Raw genomic sequence first — 24,240 nt, 5'->3', positions numbered from 1 at the left:
CAAATCTAAGTAATTAGGAAAATATTAGTTGTTCATTGTAGACTGAGTTAATATAATAAAAATGACAATTCTTCCTAAATTAAATTACTTATTCAGTGCCATATCAATCAACCTACCAAGAAATTGTTTTATAGAGCTAGAAAAAAAGATTGAAAAATTCATCTGGAAGAATAAAAGATCTGGAATATTAAGGGAACTAATTCAAAGAAATGCAAGGGAAGGTGGCCTAGGTGTACCAGAGCTTAACTTGTATTGTAAAGCAGCAATCATAAAAAATACTTGGTACTGGCTAAGAAATAGAGTGGTAGTTCGGGGGAATAGGCTAAGTATGCATGACACAATAGTCAATGACTATAGCAACCTACTATTTGATAAATCCAAAGATTCTACCTTCTGGGACAATAACTCACTATCTAACAAAAATTGCTGGGAAAACTAAAAAAAAAAAATAACATGGCAGAAAGTAGGCATAGACCAACATCTTATCCCCTATACCAAGATAAAGTCAAAATGGGTACATAATTTAGATACAAAGGCTCACACTATAAGCAAATAAGGAGAGCAAGGAATAGTTTACTCATCAAATCTATGGACAAGGGAAGAATTTATGACCAAATAAGAGATAAAAACATTATGAAATGCAAAATGGATGATTTTGATTACATTCAGTTGAAAAGTTTTTGCACAAACAGAGCCAATGCAACCAAGATTAGAAGGGAATCAGAAAACTGGGAAACAATTTTTAAAGCCAGTGTCTCTCTGATAAAGGCTTCATTTCTAAAATATAAAGAGAACTGAGTCAAATTTATAAGAATACAAGTCATTCCCCAATTGATCCATTTGGTCAAAGGATATGAACAGGCAGTTTTCAGATGAAGAAATTAAAGCCATCTATACTCATATGACAAAATGCTCTAAATCACTATTGATTAGAGAAATGTAAATCAAAATAACTATCAGTACCAAATCATACCTATCAGATTAGCTAATATGACAAAAAAGGAAAATGATAAATGTTGGAGATGTGGAAAAATTGGAATACTAGTGCAATTTTTGTGGAGTTGTAAACTAATCCAACCATTCTGGAAGGCAATTTGGAACTATTCCCAAAGGGCTATAAGACTGGGCATACACTTTGACCCAACAATACCATTTGTATATCAGTATCCTAAAGAGATCCTAAAAAAAAGCAAAGGGACCCACATGTACCAAAATATTTATAGTAACTCTTTTTGTTGTGAGAAGAATTGGAAATTGAAGGGATGCCAATCAATTGTGGCATGGCTGAACAAGTTGTGGTATATGAATGTATTGATATGCTATTGTGCTATAAGAAATTATGAGCAGGCAGACTTCAGAAAAACCTGAAAAGACTTACATGAACTAAGCTGAGTAAAATGAGCAGAACCAGGAGAACATTGTACGCAGTAAAAGGCACACTGTGTGATGAATGACTTTGGTAGACTTAGTTCTTCTCATCAATGCAAAGATCTAAGAGAATTCCAAAAGACTCATGAAAATACTATCCACATCCAGAGAAAGAACTTTGGAGTCTGAATGCAGATGGAAGCATACTATTTGTTCTCCTTTTCTTCTATTGTTTTGTTTTGTTTCTTCTTTCTTGTGGTTTCTCCCATTAGTTCTAATTCATCTTTACATCATGACTAGTGGGAAAATATGTTTATTGTGAATGCATAAGTAGAGCCTATGTTAGATTGTATGTCTTCTTGGGGAGGAGGAGGAAAGGGAGGGAAAGAAAATTTAAAAACTCAAAATCTTATGGAAGTGAATGTTGAAAACTAAAAAATAAATTAATTATATAAAAAAAGAGTAGGCTAAACAGTAAAAGTTACAAAAATCCAGTGAGGAGAAGAAAGACTTCAAAAATAGAATTGGCCAAATGGGAAAGGAGGTCCAAAAGCTCACTGAAGAAAATAATTCCATAAAAATTAGAGTGGAGCAAATGGAAGTTAATGACTTTATGAGAAATAAAGAAACAATACATAAAAACAATAGAATGAAAAAGTAAAAGTCAATGTGAAATATTTCATTGGAAAAGCAACTGACCTGGAAAATGGATCCAGGAGAGATAATTTAAAAATTATTGGACTACCTGAAAGCCATGATAAAAAAAAAAGAGGCTTGTATTGTCTTTCAAGAAGTTATCAAGGAAAACTGTCCTGATATTCCAGAACCAGGGGGTAAAATAAAAATTAAAATAATCCACTGATCACCTTTTCAAAAAGATCTCAAAACAAAAATTCCCAAGAATATTATAGCTACATTTCTGAGCTCCAGGTCAAAGCAAAAATATTGCAAGAAGCCAGAAAGAAACAATCCAATTGTCATAGATCCACACTCATGATAATGCAAGCTTCTATATTAAAGGATCAGAGGGCTTGGAATATTTTATTCCGTAGGGCAAAGGAGCTAGGATTACAACCAAGAATCACCTATCCTGAAAAACTGAGTATAATCCTTCAGGGGAAAAATGAATATTCAATGAAATAGAGTACTTTACAGGACTTTTGATGAAAAGACCAGAGCTGAATACAAAATTTGATTTTCAAATGCAAATCTCAAGAGAAGCATAAAAAGGTAAAGAGGAAAGGGACGTCATAATGGACTTAAGGAGGTTAAACTGTTAATATTCCTACATGAGATACATGACACTTGTTACTCATAAGAACTTTCTCTTATTAGGTATATATAAGAAGTATATTTAGACAGAGGGCACCAGGGTGAGCTGAGTATGAAGGGACAATATCTTTAAAAAAAATAAGGGTGAGTGAGAATGTACTGGGATGAAGGGCAAAGGACAGCTAGGATGGGGCAAATTATCTCACATAAAAAGGGCAAGAAAAAGTTTTCACAATGGAAGGGAAGATTGGGAAGGTGAGGGGAAGTGAGTGAACCTTACTCTCATTAGAATTGGCTCCACAGGGAATAATATACACACTCAGTTGACTATAGAAATCTGTCTTACACTTCTGGAAAGTTAGAGAAGGGGATAAGAAAAGTGGTGGATGATAGAAAGGATGGTAGATTGAGAGAGGGGTAATCAAAAGCAAAACACTTTTGAGGAGGGACAGGGTGAAAAGAGAGAGAGAATAGAATAAACAGGGGACATAGTATGGAGGTAAATGAAATTAGCAATAGTAACTGTGAGGGAAAAAAATGAAGCAAGTTTCTCAATAAAGCCTTAATTTCTCAAAGATATAAAGAACTGAGTCAAATTTGTAAAAATAAGATCCATTCCCCAACTGACAATTGATCAAAAGATATGAACATTTTACAGCTGAAGTAATCAAACTATCTATATGAAAACATGATTTAACTCACTACTGATTGGAGAAATGCAAAGCAAAACAATTCTGAGGTGCTACCTAATACCTGTTAGATTGGCTAATAGGACAGAAAAGGAAAATGACCAATGTTGGAGGAGAAGTGGGAAAAAATCAGACATTAATGCATTGTTGGTGGAGTTGTGAATTGATTCAATCATTCTGCAGAACAATTTGGAACTATACCCAAAGGGCCATAAATTCATGCATGCCCTTTCACCTATACTATCACTACTAGGTCTGTATTCCAAAAGAGATAAAAAATAGTCAAAAAGGACATTTATGTACAAAAGTATTTATAGTACTTGTTTTCTGGTGGGAAATAGTTGGAAATTGAAGGGATGTCCATCAATTGGGGAATGGCTGAAAAATTTGTTGCATGTGATTATGATGGAATACCGCTGTGCTATAAGAAATGATAAGCCACATGCTCTCACAAAAAGCTGGAAAGACTCACATGAGTTAATGCAAAGTGAAATGTGCTGTGTACGAAGTAACAGCAATACTGTAAGATGATCACCTGGGAATAACTTAGCTATTCTCAGTATTACAATGATCCAAGATAGCTCTGAAGGACTTATGTGGAAAAAATTCTATGAAGCCCTTGAGAAAGAACTAATGATATCTGAATACAGATTGAAGCATACTTGTTTTTACTTTCTTTATTTTTCTTAATATTTTTTAAGGGGAGGGCCTATTTTTTTTCACAACCATGACTAATATGGAAATGTTTTGCATGACTATACATCCATAACCTATGTTGAATTGATTGCCTTCTCAATGAGGGGGTGGGAGGGGAGGAAGGGAGAGATTTTGGAACTCAAATTTTTAAAAAATGTTAAAAATTATTTTTACATGCAACTGGAGAAAAATAAAATACTATTTTTTAAATATACTGTCAATGTAAGTAAACTTATCGACAGCATTCAAATGTCTCCATTTTTGTAGCCAATGGTTCCATGTATGGATGATTCAGTCATAGCAAGATCAAGAATCTGTTTTCTTGATGTTCTTAGGCCAAAATTAATACAAGTAGCAATACAACTGCAATACAAATTAATACAAGTATTAATACAAAATTAATACAATTAATACAAGAGAATTGATCCATACTCTGTTACATCTTAGCCTCAGAGGCTGCATTGAGTACACAGTTATCTATGAGGAAAAAGTTGCACACCAACTATTCTTCCACTTAAGCTTGGCTTGTAGCTTTTTCAAGTTAAATAATTTACCGTCAATGTTTGCTGACCTTGATGCCATTTTTGTCCTCATTAAAGGCATCTGACAACACTGCTGAAAATGTAATGTTAAAAAACATAGGAGCAAGCATACAGCCCTGCTTCACTCCACTGGTAACTAGGGAATTATGACAGCACTGACCATTATTTAGATCCTGTGCAATCATGCTGTCATGAAACTGTATAATAGTACTGATGAAATTCTCTGGGCAATCAAATTTTGCCATGATTTCCACAAGCCCTCTGATGAAAAGTATGAAAGGCTTTGGTCAGATCAAAGAATGTTGTGTCCAGACCTCTCTTCTGCTCCTGGCAATTCCCCTGGAGTGGTCGGGTAGAAAATACTATATTGACCATTCCTTGGCCCTTTCTGAAGACACACTGTCTCTTGGGTAGATGACCCATTCCAGGTGAAGGAATAGCCTATTAAGGAAGACTCTGGCAAGAATCTTTCTAGCAATGACTTAGAGAGAAACTTCTCCCCCTCAAACCACCCTCCCTCCCCATGATTGTCACAGGACAACCTATTCTGTTTTCCTTTATAGAGATGGGCACTGAAGACCTCCTTGAACTCCTGGGGTCAATCCCCTCTCACCATATAACTTAGCTTTTGTATGAGCAGTGGACTCCCTGTCTTGTAAATCTCAGCTGGAATAGAATCAGCACCCAACATTTTGCCACACAAGAGGAGGCTAATGGCATTCCAAACCTCTTCTTCAGTTCAACTTTCTATACAAGTAATGTAAGCAGAATAAAATATTTCGTGTGGCATTAAGAATAGTGTACTTTTACAATATCATTTCAAGCTTACTAGTCATGTCAACTCAGATAACCACATGATCAACCAGACCCCATTCTACTCATCAGTATATAAGGGATAGTAATATTTTCTCTATCAGGTTCACAAGTGTTACACAACAGAAATCTTAAATTGAAATCAGCAAAGGTTTCTGTGGTACCTAAGGATTCAGCTGTATAAACACATCTTTATAATCTATTTCATAAACTATTTCATCTTGTCTTTAGTTACTAGTCCTTTCATTATTTCATCATCTAGTGTGGGAGATCAGCTAAAGAGGAAGGAGTGTCCAACACAACTCTTCCAAGTTAAATGAGTGAGAAATTCCCTATAACTTCAGAATCAATGAGATACCTCTCTTTGCTCCTGGGATAATGAGAGGAGAAATAGTCAAAGGCAAATCAGTATTTCCTTTCTAGTGGTCTTTCTTATATACCACATTGCTTCATATTGTCACCTTTGTGTTTCTTTAAAATAAAGTCAGATTTTGGCAATGGCATACATAGCTATAGCAAATGCTAAAGGCTCATTGACAGCCAAAATTAAGTAGCTATTTTTTTCCTCTCCAGTCTTCAATCTGCTTCCTTCTTTTCTCATGTCCACACCATTACGCTTGTGATTAGGACCTCATTATTCTCCCACCACATATCCTGGGGGAGGGAGTTGTTTCAAGCAAGGGCTTGGGTAATGTCCCATGGTCTGTAGTTTGAAAAACTTAAAGCAATCTCTTAAGTGTAAGCTTATTATAATTTCTTGAATACCTAATCAAAAGATTGTAATTTGTATGACCTTATGCCTCTACAGCTGAAAATTAATTTTCACTCATTTTCTAATTTGAGGCAGCCAGGTGACAGCTTGGGCAGAGCTCTGGACTGTGGAAGATATAAATCCAAAGTCAGCTTCAAAAATTTGCTAGTTGTGTGACCTGGGGCAAATCACATAACTTCTTTCTGCCTCAGTTTCCTCACTTATAAAATAAGGATAATAATAACACCTATCTCTCAGAATTATTAGGAAGAAAAAGTTAATATTTTATATCACCTTGCAAACCTCAAACTTACATAAATTCTCTCACTCATTGTAATTATTGTTGTTGTTCTACACAACTTTGTGAGGCAGTTAGGGTTTTATTATCCCCATTTTACAAATAAGGAAACCGAGGATCAGTAAAGGTAAGTGATTTGCTCAAGTTCATATTGCTAAAAAGTCCTAAAATGAGAATTCAAAGCCAGGACTTCTGATTCCAAATACAGTAGAGTCAAATAATCTATCTTTTCTCTAATTCCCTTAAGAACCTGACCAGCTAAGACATTAATAAAGCAGTTTCAGGAAAGTTGTTAATAGCTACTAATGACTTATATTACCTATTCCAGATAACGTTTCTTCTAACTTGGACTTTGAAGGTCCAGCTTATAGGTAAGTCAGAATTACAAATTGAGATTATCAGTAGAAGATCCTTTTTCAAAAAACTTCAAGAATCTCCTGGCATAATCAAAATTCCTTCAACAAGTTTAAGCATGAGTATTTCACCTTCTTGTAGGGCTGACCCTCCATGTTAACTGCAAATATCATAAAATATATAGTTACTGATAGAAGTAATACTTAAATGCTTATAATCTATTGACCAATCAAAATTATCTCTTTACAGGATTATTTTTTCTGTTACTTATTTCAAAGTTTTTTTTTTATTGTTTCACGCAAGAGACTTATCATTTCTTAATTCAGTTTCTTTGCTGTTCATCTTCTGCTCTGAAATAAATAGGATTGGTAAATGTGCACTGAATAAGTATTGACACTATATGCCTCCCAAAAAAACTGCTACCGTTTATTTACATATTCATTTAATGTTTTTCCCAATCACATGTAAAAAAAATTTGATTTAAAATTTTTGAGGTCTAAATTATCTCCAGACCTCTGTATTCTCCCCCTCACTGAGAAGAAAAAAATTTTTTTATACATTTATAATCATGCAAAATATATTTTCAAATTTGTCATATTATGAAAGAAAATGCAGAAAAAGAAACAAAAGAGAAAGGAAGTTTTAAAAAATGTATGTTTTGATCTGTATTCAGACTCCATCAGTTCTCTCTATGGAGATGGATAGCATTTTTCATCACAAGTCTTCAGGATTGTTTTGGATCACCACATTGCTGAGAAGAGCTAAATCATTTATAGTTGGTCATTGTACAATATTGCTGTTACTGTGCACACTGTTCTCTTCCTGGTTCTGATTATTTCACTCTGTATCTGTTTATGTAAGTCTCTCCAGGTTTTACTGAGAACATCCTGCTCATTATTTCTTATAGTTCAAGTGTATTCTACCACAATGATATATCACAACTTGTCTAGCCATTCCCCTAATTGATGGACATACCCTCAATTTCAAATTCTTGGGCACCACAAAAGAGGTGCTATTAATACATTTGTACAAATAGGTCTTTTCCCCTTTTCTTTGATCTCTTTGGGATACAGACCTAGTGGTGATATTGCTGAGTCAAAGAGTATGCACAATTTTATAACCCTTTGGGCATAATTTCAAATTGCTCTGCAGAATGGTAGGATCAGTTCATAGCTCTACCAACAATAAGTTAATGTCTCAATTTTCCCACGTTTCCTCTACAATTTCTCATTTTATTTTTCCGTTAAATTAGCCAACAAGATAGGTGTAGGGCAATACCTCAGAGATATTTTATTTTGCATTTCTCTAATAAATATTCACTTAGAATATTTTTTTCATATGATTATAGGAAATTTTGGTTTCTTTATCTTAAAACTGCTTGTTCATACCCTTTGACCATATATCAATTGAGAAATAGCTCTTATTTTTATAAATTTGACTCAGTCTTCTACATATTTAAAAATGAATCCTTTATCAGAGAAGCTTGCTCTCATTTTTAAAAATTATGATTACTGTGTATTTCCCTCCATCTTATTCTGCCCCCATTTATCTTACTCTCTTTCCTTTCATCCTGTCCATCCTAATTTTTTTTTTTTGCATGTGAACACCACCTACCCTAATCTTCCCTCCCTTCTAGCAACTCCTCCCTAGTTCTTTATTCCTCTTCCCCTCCTACTTTCCTTCAGGGTAAGATAGATTTCCATAATCAAGTGAGAATGCATGCTATTCCCTCTTTGAATCAAATGTAATAAGAGTAAGATTTAAGCACTTCCTCTGACTTCCCTCATCCTAGCCTCTCCTGTAGAGGTTCTTTTGTACCTTTTTATGGAAGATAATTTACCACTTTCTGCTTCCACTTTCCTCTTTCCACTGCATTCCTTTTTTTTCCAATTTCCAACTTTATTTTTTGATCTATCAACTCATTGTACTCAACTCACACTTGTGCCCTTTGTCTATGTATGCTCCTTCTAACTGCCCTAATAATGAGAAAGTTCTCAGGTATTACAAGTGCAGTCAGCCTATCTAGGGATGTAAACAATTTAACCTTATTGAATTCCTTATGATTTCTTTTTCCTGTTTATCTTTTACGTTCCACCCGAGTCTTGGATTTGAAAGTCAAAATTTCTATTCAGCTCTAGTCTTTTCATAGGGATTGGTCAAAAGTCCCTTATTTTGGGGGGCAGAACAAAGATGGCAGAGAGAAAGCAGTGACTTGCTTGAACTCTCCACCAAACCCCTCCAAATATTCATAAAAAATGGATCTAAACAAATTCTGAAGCAGCAGAACCCACAAAAAGACAGAGTGAAACAAATTTCCAACCCAAGACAACCTGGATGATTGATCAGAAAGGTGTATCGCCCCGGGATGGGAGCACAGCACATTGCGGCCTGGGCAGGCAGGCCAAGCAAACCTAGAGCAGGCCTCAGAGGACTGAATGGCAGGCAGCTGTGGAGGTTTCCAGACTCTTCAATCCACTAATGCCAAACACAACTTAGAAGGTCAGTGGGAAAAGTTTGTTTCTGTCGGTGCTGAGAAAGGAAGGTGGGGATTCAGCTCCATTCCCCAAGAGCGTGGCCCTGGGGGGGGACAGCTGCTTCCTGAGCTTCCAGCCCACAGACTGAGGGGGAATCCAGTGGCTGATCAGAAAGGGACTGCAGGGATCTCTTTGCCAGTGCTGAGGCAGGAATCTCTTGCTTTGCCCGTGTGTGGATCTGGGTCACAGTTCTGGGCGGCAGTGCTGGGGTGAGGAGGAGAGCTGGCATGGTGGAGCTTGTAATGGCTGTGGAGAGGAACCCCTCCTCACAGTTATGGGACAGAAAGGAATACTTGTGGTAACAGGCCAGGAAAGGAGTAAACACCTTGCCCCTTATCATACCACCTTGGAAGAACTGAAAATTTACAGGTCCCTACAAGTATCCCTGAAAACAGCTACACAAACCCCTGAAGCTTGGGACAGTACACTCTCCACATTGGAAGCAGACTCTTACCTTAACAAAGAGTTTAAAACTCAAGTAATTAGCTGGGATCATGAACAAGCAGTGCGAAAAGAGTCAGACTATATTATCTTACTTTGGTGAAAAAGAAGATCAAAATATACAACCAGAAGAAGACAACAGAAGCAAAGCTCCTACATCCAAAGCCTCCAAGAAAAATATGAATCAGTCCCAGGCCTTGGAAGAGCTCAAAAAGGATTTTGAGAAGCAAGTAAGGGAAGCAGAGGAAAAACTGGGAAAAGAAATGAGAGTGATGCAAGAAAATCATGAAAAACAAGTCAACAGCTTGCTAAAGGAGACCCAAAAAAATACTGAAGAAATTAACACCTTAAAAAACAGCCTAACCCAAATGGCAAAAGAGGTCCAAAAAGCCAATGAGGAGGAAAATGCCCTCAAAAGAAAAATTGGCCAAACGGAAAAGGAAGTCCAAAAGATTACTGAAGGAAATACTTCCTTAGAAATAAGAACAGAGCAATTGGAAGACAGTGACTTTATGAGAAATCAAGACACTGTAAAACAAATCCAAAAGAATGAAAAATTAGAAAACAATGTGAAATATCTCATTGGACAAACAACTGAGCTGGAAAATAGAACCAGGACATAGAATTTAAAAATTATTGGACTATCTGAAAGCCACGATCAGAAAAAAAGAGCCTAGACATCATCTTTCAAGAAATTATCAAGGAAAACTGACCTGATGTATTAGAACCAGAGGGCAAAATAGAAATGGAAAGAATCCACAGATCTCCTCCTGAAAGAGATCCCCAAAGGAAAACTCCTAGGAATATTGTCGCCAAATTCCAGAGCTTCCAGGTCAAGGAGAAAATATTACAAGCTGCCAGAAAAAAAACAATTCAAGTACTGTGGAAACACAATCAGGATAACACAATATTTAGCAGCTTCTACGTTAAAGGACCACAGGGCATGGAATATAATATTCTTGAGGGCAAAGGAGATAGAATTACAACCAAGAATCAGCTACCCAGCAAAACTGAATATAATCCTTCAGGGGAAAAAATGGACTTTCAGTGAAATAGAGGACTTTCAAGCATTCCTGATGAAAAGACCAGAGTTAAACAGAAAATTTGAGTTTGAAATACAGGACTCCAGTGTTACATGAAGAGGTAAACAGAAAGAGAAATCGTAAGAGACTTGTTAAGATTGAATTGTTTACATTCCTGCATATAAAGATGATATTTGTAACTCATGAGAACTTTGTCAGTATTAGGGAAGTTGAAGGAAAAAAGTGTATGTGTGTATATATAGATAGAGCGCACAGGGTGAGTTGAAGATTAAGGGTCATATTTGGAGAATAAAATTAAGGGATGAGAGAGGATGATACTTGGAGAAGAAAGGGAGAGGTAGAATGGAGTAAATTATCTCACATAAAAAACAAACAGAAAAGAAAAGTCTCTTACGGTGGAGGGGAAACAGGGGAAGGTGATAGGGAATGAGAGAATCTTATTCTCATAGGATTTGGCTTAAGGAGAGAATAACATACACATTCAATTGGGTATGGAAATCTGTGTTACCCTACAGAAAGATAGGGGGAGAAGGGGACAAGAGAGAAGGGGGGTGATAGAGATGAGGGCAGATTGGGAAAGAGGTAATCAGAAGCAAATACTTCTGAGGAGGGACAGGGTCAAAAGAAAGAATAGAATAAACGGGAGGGCAGGATAGGATTAAGGGAAATAGAGTTAGTTTTTCACAACACATCTACTAAGGAAGTGTTTTGCATAATTGCACATATACAACCTATATTGATTTGTTTGCCTTTTCAAGGAGGGTGGGTGGGGAAGGAGGAAGGGAGAAAATTTGGAGCTCAAAGTTTTAAAAACACATGTTTAAAAAAATGTTTTCACATGCAACTGGGAAATAAGAAATACAGGAAATGGGGTATAGAAGTCTATTCTGCACAACAGGAAAATAGAAGGGGAAGGGGATAAAGGAAGGGAGGTGGGAGAGATAGAAGAGAAGGCAGACCAGGGGAAGAGGTATTCAGAATGCATGCCATCTTGGGTGGGGGGAAGGGGGAGAAATTTGGAACTCAAAAACTTGTGGAAGTGAATATTGAAAACTAAAAATAAATAAATTTATATTTTAAAAAAGTCCCTCATTTTGTTAAATTTGTATTTTCCCTCAAAGAATATACTCAGTTTTGATGGATAGGTGCTTTGCCTTCTGGAATATCATATTCCAAGCCATCTGATCCTTCAATGTAGAAACTGCTAAATCTTGTGTTATTCTGACTGTAGTTTCAAGATATGTGAATTGTTTCTTTCTTGCTTCTTGCAATATTTTCTTCTTGACTTGGGAGCTCTGAAATTTATCTATAATCATCCTGGGAGTTTCACTTTGGGGTCTCACTCTCATTTTTCCCCAAATTTTCTTTTAACTCTATTATTTTATTTTTAACCAATTTTTGGAGCTTTCCAGGAAGTCTTTGTGGGCCTGAGACCAATTTATATTTTTCTTGATGCTTTGGATGTAGCAGTTTTGACTTTTTGTCATCTGTAACTTTCTATGGTCAGTTATTTGCTCAGTTTCCCAGCCTGTATAAAGATGGGCTATGTCCCTATGGTGGAGAGGGCACTCTCCCAAACTTTAGGGTTTTTTTTTGTTGTTGTTGTTCAGCTCTGTTTAGAGTTAGTCCTGGGAGTCTGTAAGTTTTCACTTCTTCCAAGGTGGTATGACCTAAGAATAGATGTATTTACTACTTTACTGGCCTATGCTCTGTCAAGCACTCTTTTCCACTTTGGAACTGTGATAAGGGTCCCTGTTCCCCTCCAGATACAAACTCTGGTCTGTTAGTGCTCCTGTTTATCTTGGGACTGTAACTCAAAATTGTGACACATACCCTCATATAGGCAATGTAAAAGGGTACTGTACTCAGGGCCAGCAGAGACCCCTGTAAATTCTAACCCCTTACCATCTGTGGGCTGAGAGCTTTAGAAGGCATTGCTGCTGATTCAGTTTTACCCAAAGTCTCCTACTGGCTTGCTGGGTTGTTATCTGTGCTGGACTGTGCTCTACTTTTGCCCACATTTGACAGACCTTTCCTGCTGATCTTCCAAGTTATCTTGGGCTAGAAAAATGTTTCATTCTATCCTTTTGGGAGTTCTGCCACTCTAGAATTCATCTTGATATATTATTTAATATTGTTTGGAGGTGAATTTTGTAGAGCTCCAGGGGGTTCCTTCTTTTTCTCCACCATGATGACTCCACCCTTCCTCTGCTAGCATTTCTCACATTTCCTTAGAGATCTACCTTTTACCTTTTCATTTCTCTTCTTAAAAAATCACTTAAATGTTTACAACATTTAAAGTATATTTTATATCATTCATTATCATTTTTACACTAAATCTTTTTTTAATCAATATCAAATAATCACTTATCCAATTTATCATGTTTCTTGTTTGAGATGTGTATAAGCACTTACATCTAATGTCATGAGCTTATAATGCCCAACAAAATGAATGGTCCTTTTAAGAACCTATCTTATTCATTTGGCTTCTTAACCCCAAATGGCAGAGAACAAATTAGAAATACTTCGTGAGTTTTCCAGAGAAAAATACCTTCAACAAGTTATCTTACAGTTAGTACTACAACTAGCAGGGAGTGAAACTTTAATGACTAATGACATTTCACTTTTTTCTTTTTTTAAAATCTTAAACAATTATCTTGATATAAAGTTACCTCCTTCATGTGTATCTGCTTTTAATTAAAAAAACTACTGAATTGCACTTCAATGTGAATGTTCCTGACCACATGACAAAGATTTGGGGCTCTGAGTGTCTGAAAAACTGTATTAAGCAAATATGACACTAGTAATTCAATCAAATGATGTTAATTCAATATAAAATAAACTTAATTATTATCATAGTTAATGTACATTTAAAATATGAATTTTAGTTTAGTTTCCTTGTTTTCAAAACTAAGAATATAAAAACTCTATTTTCTGCCAAATCCTAAAATATTGTATTGCTTGTACATATTTTTAGATTGTTCTGTAGTAGTTGCCAAGAGGTTTCCCAATGTCAAACTATTCTTGAACACTAACTGTGGTTGTAGGAGGTAATTTAATGGTCTGCATGGTTCATACCAAGAGGACAATTTTACTGCAAGTGTTCTTCATGTTAAGACAATCACTTGTACATATAATATTTTGAAAAGATATTGTCAACAACTTTCATTGTGGACACCTCTAATTTTCATGCAATGGGGCACTAGAGAAGGAAATAAACATGTAATACAGTTAAATGAAAGAGTCTGAAAGATTTGAATAAAACATAGTGATTTAACATGACTAAGCACAACAGTCCCTCTCTGGTGACCAGAGAATAAAGGACAATTCAAGTAGCAACCTGGCAATTTCAGAAATTTATATACATACAGGAGACATTCTAAGGAAAAGAAAAGTAGCCAACCACACATAAATTGACTCATACTGGTGATTATTGAATGAATGAATCATGTTTTCAAATCCTTCTACATGATGTGTTCATTTTCTGTTTAATTCAACAAATATTTATTAAGCATCTATTATGTACAAGGTACAGTGCAAGGTTGAGAGGAATTCAAATGCAATGGAAAAATAAATGTTCCTGCCCTTAAGAAGCTAATAGTCTTGCTCCAAAAGGAGTTATGGACACAGATGAGTATAATAAAAAGTATAATGTGATAAGGGCAATGAAGATGTCCAAACAAAATCACAGTCTCAGAATTATTTGGGACATAACAAGTTATCTTGTTCTGCTAGTACATAGGCAGGAATATTCTCAAAAACTTTCCTCATAACTCTAGCTAGGCTTTGCTTAAAGGCTTCAAGTGAAGGAAATCCTCCTACATAAAAACAAAAAAAAAAGTTCCCATTCAACTCTTGGATAATTCAAATTTTTCATTTTACATTAAGTCTACAGTTGTGTCTTTGTAGCTTCTACCCTTTGCTCCTAATTCTATACTCCGGGACAAAGAAGAATAAATCTAATCATACAAGCATGACTGACTGTAAAATCTACAAAGTTAGCTATCTTGTTGCCAATATGTCTTCTTTTTCCCAGGGTAAATATAAATAGACCCTTCAAGTAAACCTCATATAGAAGAATTTCAAGTCTTCCACTTCGTTCTTCTCAGACAACTCCTGTAGTGAATCAATGTCTTTCCTAAAATGTGGTCCCCAAAAGTAAACACAGTAACAGACATGTTGTGACCAGTTGAAAACAATGGGAATATCATTTCCAAAATTATTAACTCTCTCTCTCTCTCTCTCTCTCTCCTCTCTCTCTCTCTTCTCTCTCCTCTCTCTCTCTGTATATGTATATATATATATATATATACATATATATATACACACACATATATATACACATATACACATATAATACATACATATTATATACAAAGACTTTTTAAATTTTATATTTATATTGCTTATATTTTATATTCTCTTTCTGTGTGTATATATATAAACACACACATATATGTATATGCTCACATATATGCATGCATGTGTGTGTGTATGTGTATAAATTTAGCCTAAGATTGCATACATTTTCTTGCCTATCATTTGTCTTCTCAGATACCTTACAGGTGAAGATCTATGATCTTATGAAGACTGAACAAAATGTGAAGTTGAGATGTTAAAAACTAATAAATATAAAGCCTTACTTTATACACAAATTCATCTTTACATGTACAACTTGAAAGAGACTTAATATATACTTATCTGAAAAAGATTATGGGATCTTAATGAGCCACAAGCTCAAAATAAATCAGTGGTGTTATATGAAGCCTAAAAAAGCTCAGTACACCTGCCTTTATTTTATATAGAGAGAAACAGAAATACAAAGAAATGAAATTACTGATCCAGAGTCTCACAGACAAACAACAACAACAACAAAAATTGTCAGGATTCAAACTCATTTTCTTTGATGCCAGAACCAACTTTCTACTCTTCAATTTTGCTTCATTCTATTGTCTTGATTTACTCATGTATATTAATTATCATTCTCAGTGTTGTTTCATTTGCATTTGATGCATTTCCAACTATGCCTTTAACTATGTCAATTTTTAAAAGTTAAAGAAGAGAAATGGAGTGGTGGATCAGTGGAATAGGCTAGATACACAAGACACAGTAACCCTGACTATAGTAACATACTGTGTGAGAAACCCAAAGACATCAGTTTCTCAGATAAGACCTTATTATTTGAAAAAACTGAAAATGAGTGCAGCAGAAACTAGACATAGACTAAAATCTTATACCCTATACGAAAATGAAGTCAAAATGGGCACACCATTTAGATATACAGGCTGATGTTATAAGCAAGCTGGAAAAGCAAGAATAGTTTACCTGTCAGATGAATGGAGAACAGAAGAATTTATGACTAAACAAATGACAGAACATTATGAAATCAAAAATGGACAATATTGATTACATTAAATTGAAAAGTTTTTCGGGGGCAGAGCCAAGATGGCATTGTGAAAGCAGTGACTTGCTTGAGCTCTCCCCCAAACCCCTCCAAATACCTGTAAAAATGGCTCTAAACAAATTCTAAAGCAGCAGAACCCACAAAAAGACAGAGTGAAACAAATTTCTAGCCCAAAACAGCCTGAATGGTTGATCAGAAAGGTGTATCGCACCAGGCGGGGAATGGAGCACAGTTTGGTGTGGATGGGCAGGTGGTAGCAAACATGGAGCAGGCCTCAGAGGACTGAATCACAGGTAACTGTAGCAGATTCCAGACTTCTCAACCCAAGAATACCAAAGACAACTTAGAAGGTCAGTGGGAAAAATCTGTTTCTGCGGTGCTGAGAGAGGAGCACTGGGTCTCAGCTACAATTCTCTGATAGCACAGCCCTAGGGGGGCAGCTGCCTCCTGAGCTTATGGCCCACAGACGGAGGAAGAATCCAGTGGCTGATCAGAGGGGGATTGCAGGGATCTCTTTGCCAGTGCTGGGGCAGGAATCTCTTGCTTTGCCCATGATTGGATCTGGGTCACAGTTCTGGGCGGTGGTCCTGGTGTGAAGAGGAGCACTGGCATGGTGGAGCTTGTAGTGGCTGTGGACAGGAAACCCTCCTCACAGTTCCAGGACAAAAAGGAGTGCTTGTAGCCACTAATAGACCATAGCACACACCAAGAAAAGAGTAAACACCTCACCCCTTATCATACCATCTTGGAAGAACTGAAAATTTACAGGTCCCTACAAGTATCTCTGAAAACAGCTGTACAAACCCCAAATCTTGGTACAGCACATTCTCCACATTGGAAGCAGACTCTTACCTTAACAAAGAGTTTAAAACTCAAGTAATTGGCCAGGATCATGAGCAAACAGTGCAAACAGAGTCATACTATATTGTCTTACTTTGGTGACAAAGAAGATCAAAATATACAACCAGAAGAAAACAAAGTCAAAGCTCCTATATCCAAAGCCTCCAAGAAAAATATGAATCAGTCTCAGGCCTTGGAAGAACTCAAAAGAGATTTTGAGAAGCAAGTAAGAGAAGTAGAGGTAATCCTGAGAAGAGAAGTAAGAGTGATGCAAGAAAATTGTGAAAAACAAGTCAACAGCATGCTAAAGGAGACTCAAAAAAATACTGAAGAAAATAACACCTTAAAAAATAGCTTGACCCAAATGGCAAAAGAGGTCCAAAAAGTCAATGATGAGAAGAATGTTTTAAAAAGCAGAATTGGCCAAATGGAAAAGGAAGTCTGAAAGATTACTGACGAAAATACTTCCTTAAAAATTAGAATGGAACAATTGGAAGCTAGTGACTTTAGGAGAAATCAAGACACTGTAAAACAAATCCAAAAGAATGATAAAATAGAATCCAGTGTGAAATATCTCATTGGAAATACAACTGACATGGAAAATATATCCAGGAGAGAGAATTCAAAACTTATTGGACTATCTGAAAGCCATGATCAAAAAAAAAGAACCTAGACATCATCTTTCAAGAAATTATCAAGGAAAACTGCCCTGTTATAGTAGAACCAGAGGGCAAAATAGAAATTGAAAGAATCCATTGATATGCTCCTGAAAGAGATCCCCAAAGGAAAACTCCTAGGAATATTGTCACCAAATTCCAGAGTTCTCAGGTCAAGGAGAAAATATTACAAGCTGCCAGATAGAAATAATTCAAGTATTGCGGAAACACAATCAGGATAACACAAGATTTAGCAGCTTCTACATCAAAGGACCACAGGGCATGGAATATAATATTCTGGATGGCAAAGGAGATAGGATTACAACCAAGAATCAGCTACCCAGCAAAACTGAGTATAATCCTTCAGGGGAAAAAAATGATCGTTCAGCGAAATAGAAGACTTTCAAGCATTCTTGATGAAAAGACCAGAGCTGAAAGGAAAATTTGACTTTCGAATACAAGAGTGAAGTAGAACATTAAAATGTAAACAGGAAAGCAAAATCATAAGAGACTTCTTAAGGTGGAACTGTTTACATTCCTGCATGGAAAGATCATATTTATAACTCATGAAACCTTTGTCAGTATTAGGGGAGTTGGAGGGAAAAAAATTATATGTAGATAGATAGATAGATAGATAGATAGATAGATAGATAGATAGATAGAGGGCAAAGGGTGAGTTGAAGATTAAGGGGTCATATCTGGAGAATAAAATTAAGGGATGAGAGAGGATTATACTAGGAGAAGAAGAAAGGGAGAGGTAGAATGGGGTAAATTATCTCATCAAAAAAAACAGAAGAGAAAAGGCTGTTACAGTGGAGGGGAAATGGGGGAAGGTGAGAGGGAATGAGGGAATCTTATTCTCATAGGATTTGGCTTAAGGAGGGAATAACATACACATTCAATTGGGTATGGAAATCTGTCTTATCCTACAGGAAAACAGGGGGAGAAGGGACAAGAGAGCAGGGGGATGATAGAGAGGAAGGCAGATTGGGAAAGGGGATAATCAGAAGCAAATACTTCTGAGGAGGGACAGGGTCAAAAGAAAGAATAGAATAAATGGGAGGGCCGGATGGGATTAAGGGAAATAGAGTTAGTTTTTCACATGTCTACGATGGAAGTGTTTTGCATAACTGCTTATGTATAACCTATATTGAGTTGCTTGCATTTTCAATGAGGTTGGGTGGGGAGGGAGGAAGGGAGAGAATTTGGAACCCAAAGTTTTAGAAACATATGTTTAAAAAAATGTTTTCACAAGAAATTGGAAAATAAGAAATTTAGGAAATGGGGTACCGAAGTCTATCCTGCCCTACAGGAAAGCAGAAAGGGAAGGGGATAAGAGAAGGAAGGGAGAGATAGAAGAGAGGGCAGACTAGGGGAAGTCTGTATATTCAGAATGCATGCCATCTTGGGATGGGGGGAGGGGTGAGATGGGTGAAAATTTGGATCTGAAAACCTTGCGGAAGTATATATTGAAAACTAAGAATAAATAAATCTAAAAAGAAAGAAAAGTAAAGAAATGTTTTTGCACAAATGAAGCCAATGTAATCAAGATTAGGAGGGAACCAGAAAACTGGGAAATAATTTTTACAGCCAGTGTCTCTGGTAAGGGCCTCATTTCTAAAATATATAGAGAATGAAGTCAAATTTATAAGAATGCAAGTCATTCCCCAATTGAGAAATGGTGAAAGAATATGAACAGACAGTTTAAAGATGAAGAAATTAAAGTGATCCTTAGTAATATGAAAAATGTTTGAAATATCTATTGATTAGAGGAATGCAAACCAAAATGAGTCTGAGGTGCCACATCACACCTATCAGATTGGCTAACATGACAAAACAGGAAAATAATAAATATTAGAGAGGATGTGGGAAAATTGGATGCTAATACATTGTTGGTGTAGTTGTGAACTGATCCAACCATACATAAATGGACACTTCATTAGAGACTTCCTTTCAATCTTATATGGGACGTTAATGACTACTCTTTGGGTCCTGGCACATAACCAATTATGAATTCAACTAAATATGTTTGCATCAAGATAACAGCTCTTTATTTTTACATGAACATAATGAAATATTTTATGAAATGCATAACTAAAATCTAAATGAATGTCACGTATGGAATTCCCCTAATCTTTATAGACAGGGAAAATAAAGACAGGAAGAAAGAAAGAGAGAGAGAGAAAGAGAGAGAGAGAAAGAAAGAAAGAAAAAAAGAAAGAAAGAAAGAGAAGAAAGAAAGAAAGAAAGAAAGAAAGAAAGAAAGAAAGAAAGAAAGAAAGAAAGAAGAAAGAAGAAAGAAGAAAGAAAGGAAGGAAGGAAGGAAGGAAGGAAGGAAGGAAGGAAGGAAGGAAGGAAGAAAGAGCAAGGAAAGAAGGAAGGAAGGGAGGGAGGGAGAGAGGGAGGAAGAAGAAGAAGAAGAAAGAAGAAGAAGAAGAAGAAGAAGATTATTTATTGTGACTTGATCTATTGTACTTGCTGTATCTTCAATCTAGTGTTTAAAACTCTCTATCATCTAACTGCAACTTAACTTTTAAATCTGGTTACACATTATTACCTTACTTTCTACTTCCATTCTAACTTGACTGCTAAGTATTATCTCTGCAGAATAACCCATCATCCACATTCTTGCCCTTGCATAGTTATCTCTCAACTCCAAATACCCTTTCTCTTCCCTTCTACTTCTTAGAATCCCCAGATTCTCTCTAAATATGGCTTAAGTTTTTCCTTCTAAAGGAAACTGTCCTGAAAATCTCAGATGTTTCAACTCTCTTTTACTTGAATTAATTTGCATGTACAGTCAGTTGTGCTGTAACACTTATTTTGAAAACACTGGTTTGTTCCAATGTGATTGACATATTGGGGAATATTTTGAGCTTAACTCAAATATTATCTTGGCTTATGAGAGATTCCTATGCAGAAAATTGCACCACTTCAAATGGCCTATAATTTGTAGCCCTTCTGATTCCCACTTCCACAAACAAACTTTAAGTCTTTTTCCAAGGTAAGATGTGGTATTTGTCATGTAGGAGCTGTGAGCAGAGAAGGGCAGGTTTCTACTTGTCCCTTCTTTTGCCCTTCTACCATGGACTCTGGGCTATAGGGCCTAACAGTCTTAACTGGTGACTTTGACAGCCTTCAGGGGGGAAGAGGGAATCCTGGCCAAGTTGAACCTCAGGACTGAAAAATGAAAACCCTGGCTCTATTTTTTGTAGATTTTATGTATTTCTTAACCATTCAATCTGGATAAAACCGTGCTGCTCTTTTTATAAGGTTCCTATCTTATTTTTAATGTGACAAAATTTTTGAATGTGTGCTCCTGACTCTACTTCCCCATTTGTATTTTTTAATTGTGAAATTTTGCAAAGAATGGCATTTTTTAGGACATCTACATAGCAGAAGTATTTTTACATTTACATATCTGTGTATGTACTATCTTCCCACCAAAAAACATGGGAGGTCCTTGTGGGCAAGGACCTTTTTGCTTCAGATTTTATGTTTCTAGCACCTAGCATAGGTCTTTGTATATAGTAGGCAGTGAACAAAAGTCTGTTGTGTTGAATTGAAGTCATTCTAATTCATTGTGGTCATCAGCTTGTTTCCTAAATAATCATTAATCATCCATTTAATATGTCTTACTATTTTGTAAAGAATTAATATTAATTTCCTGACTGGTTCTAAGGGAAAGAAGCATTTATTAAGATCCTACTATTTTCCAGGTACTGTGCTAATTGCTTTATAAATATTTTCATTTTATCTGTATAATACCAGGACAGGTAGATGTTATTATTACTCTCATTTTATAGTAGAGAAAACTGAGGCAGAGGTTAAGTGATTTGAACTAATTCTTTTCTTTTTTTCCTTTTTGAAAATTAGAACTTTTTAACTTCTTCAGTCCTGAGATTCCCCTCTAATTCAAAGAAATCTTGCAGAACTCACCATCAGTGTCTCAATACACACCTGTTCTTTCAGTTCTAAAGACAGTATAATATGTCTTGGAAAAGTGACTTTTCATTTAATCAGTACTTATTTATTAAGTACCTATCATGTGCTGTTATTGTTCATTCTTTATTTTTAAAGGGGATCAGTAACATCAGGGGGTGATGTCTCGACTTGTTTATGAATGGGATTTAATTGAGGCAGAGTGGTACAAAGTCATCAGCCTCACTCTCACTTCCAGAGTCATCAAAGTCCTGTAGCAAGATAAAAGTCAGGAAGACTAGCAATGTCCCAGAATGCAGTGTACGACCTTGGTGTCTTTGATGCCTGACCGAGCTCTAAGCACTTTATAGTGCCTGCTTTAGCAACTTTTGTGGATTTTGAAACAAATTGTTTTCGTGTATCCATTCCAGTGGGGAAAGTCTTCACATGGTTTGGGTGGACATTCCCTTACCTCACCAACAAGTTTGAGGCCTATTAGTTACTGTCTTCTTTGTTTAGCCTGTCTGTGGAGATGGTGTTTCTAATGTGATGTTTCAGAGAACAAAGGAGCTAGCACTACAACAAAGAATTACTTACCCAACAATATTAAGCAATATACACCAAGGGGGAAAAAATGGCCATGCAACAAAATAGAGGGATTTCAAGCTTTCATAAGGAGAAGACGAGGACTAAACCAAAAACCTTTCCTCCAATATCAGGACCCAAGAGAAGCATAAACAGGTAAGAAGGGAAAAGTAAACATAAGAGATTCAATAGAGCTAAACTGTTTACATCTCTCCATGATAAGATGATACTTGCAATTCTTAAAAACTGTTATCACTAACAATACAGATAGAAAAAATGTACATAATCAAAGGGTATGTGAATAAAGTTAATTTGAGGGAATGATATAAAAAAATTAAGAGATAATAAAGAGCAAAAAGAGTGCAAAAGGAAGGGAGAGGTAGAACAGGATAAATTTTCTCACATGAAGAGGCAAGAAAGACCTTTTAGAGTGGAAGGGAATGTGGGAGGGAAGCAATTGGCATTACTTGAATCTTAGTCTCATCAGTATTCGCAAAGAAGGAACATTAAAAAAAAATGCCAAATCAGATCAATATAGAAATGTGTCTTACCTGACAGGGAAGTAGGAGAGGAGGAGAATAAATAAGGTGGGGGGGAATCAGAGGAGGTGAGACACAGAAGCAAAATGCTGGTGAGGGAGGGAAAGGGTGAAGGAGAGAGAGGACAAACAGAAGGAAGGATAGGATGGAGGGAAATACACAGGTAGTAATCATAACTGGATGTGAATGGGATGAACTCCCCCATAAAACAGAAGTGGATAGCAGAGTGGATCAAAAACCAGAATTCTACAATATGTTGCTTACAAGAATCACACTTGAAGCAGAGAGACACACAGAATAAAGGTAAGGGACTGGAGCAGAATCTGTTATGTTTCAGCTGAAGTAAAAATACAAGCGATAGAAATCCTGACCTTAGACAAAGTAAAAGCAAAAATCAACCTAATTAAAAGAGATAACAAAGGAAATTACATCTTGCCAAAAGGTACCATAGACAAAGAAGTTATTAAATTAGAAGAGCAAGGAATATTTTAACCATCAGATTTATGGGAAGGAGAATTTGTGACCAATCAATAGATGGAGAGCATTACAAAATGTAAAATAGACAATTTTGATCATATTAAATTCAAAAGGTTTTGTACAAACAAAACCAATAAAACTAAGATTAGAAGGAAAGCAGAAAGTTGGGAAGAATCTTTACAGAAAGTGTCACTGATAAAGGCCTCACTTCTCAAATATATAGAGAATTTAATCAAATTTATGAGAATGCAAGCCATTAATCAACTGATAAATGGTGAAAGGATATGAATAGTCAGTTTTCAGATAAAGAAATCACAGATATCTATAGGTATATGAAGGAGTACTATAAAGCACTTTTGATCTGAGAAATGCAAATTAAATAAACTCTGAAATACCATTTCACACCAATCAGATTGGCTAATATGACCAAAAAAAGGAAAATTATAAATGTTGCAGAGGATGTGGGAAATTGGGACACTAATGACATGTTGGTGGAGTTGAGAAGTGATCCAATCATTCTGGAGAGCAATTTGGAACTATACCCAAGGGGCAACCAAACTGTGCAGCTTTGTTCCAGCAATAACATAACTGGATCTATATCCCAAAGAGATCATAAAAAAGGAAAGAAGTTTACATGTGTAAAAATATTTATACCAGCCCTATTCATGGTGGCAAAGAATTAGAAATTGATGTGATGTCCATCAATTTGGGAATGCCTGAACAAGCTATGGTATATGAATGTAATGGAATACTACTGTGCAATACGATAAGCAGACAGACTTCAGAAAGAAAAAAAAAGTGGAAACACTTGTTCTAACTGATGCAAAGTGAAATGAGCAGAGCCAGGAAAACATTATGCACAGGATCAGCAACATTGTGTGATGATTAACTATGAATGACTCAGTTTTTCTCAGCAACATAATGAACCAAGACAAGTACAAAGGATTCACAAAAGAAAATGCTTTCTATATTCAGATAAAGAAATGATGGATTCTGAATGCAGATCAAATGATTTTT

Source organism: Phascolarctos cinereus, unplaced genomic scaffold, assembly GCF_003287225.1.
Source record: "Phascolarctos cinereus isolate Bilbo 61053 unplaced genomic scaffold, phaCin_HiC Scaffold_7;HRSCAF=346, whole genome shotgun sequence".
NCBI lineage: Eukaryota > Metazoa > Chordata > Mammalia > Diprotodontia > Phascolarctidae > Phascolarctos > Phascolarctos cinereus.
This window is presented reverse-complemented; position numbering follows the sequence as displayed.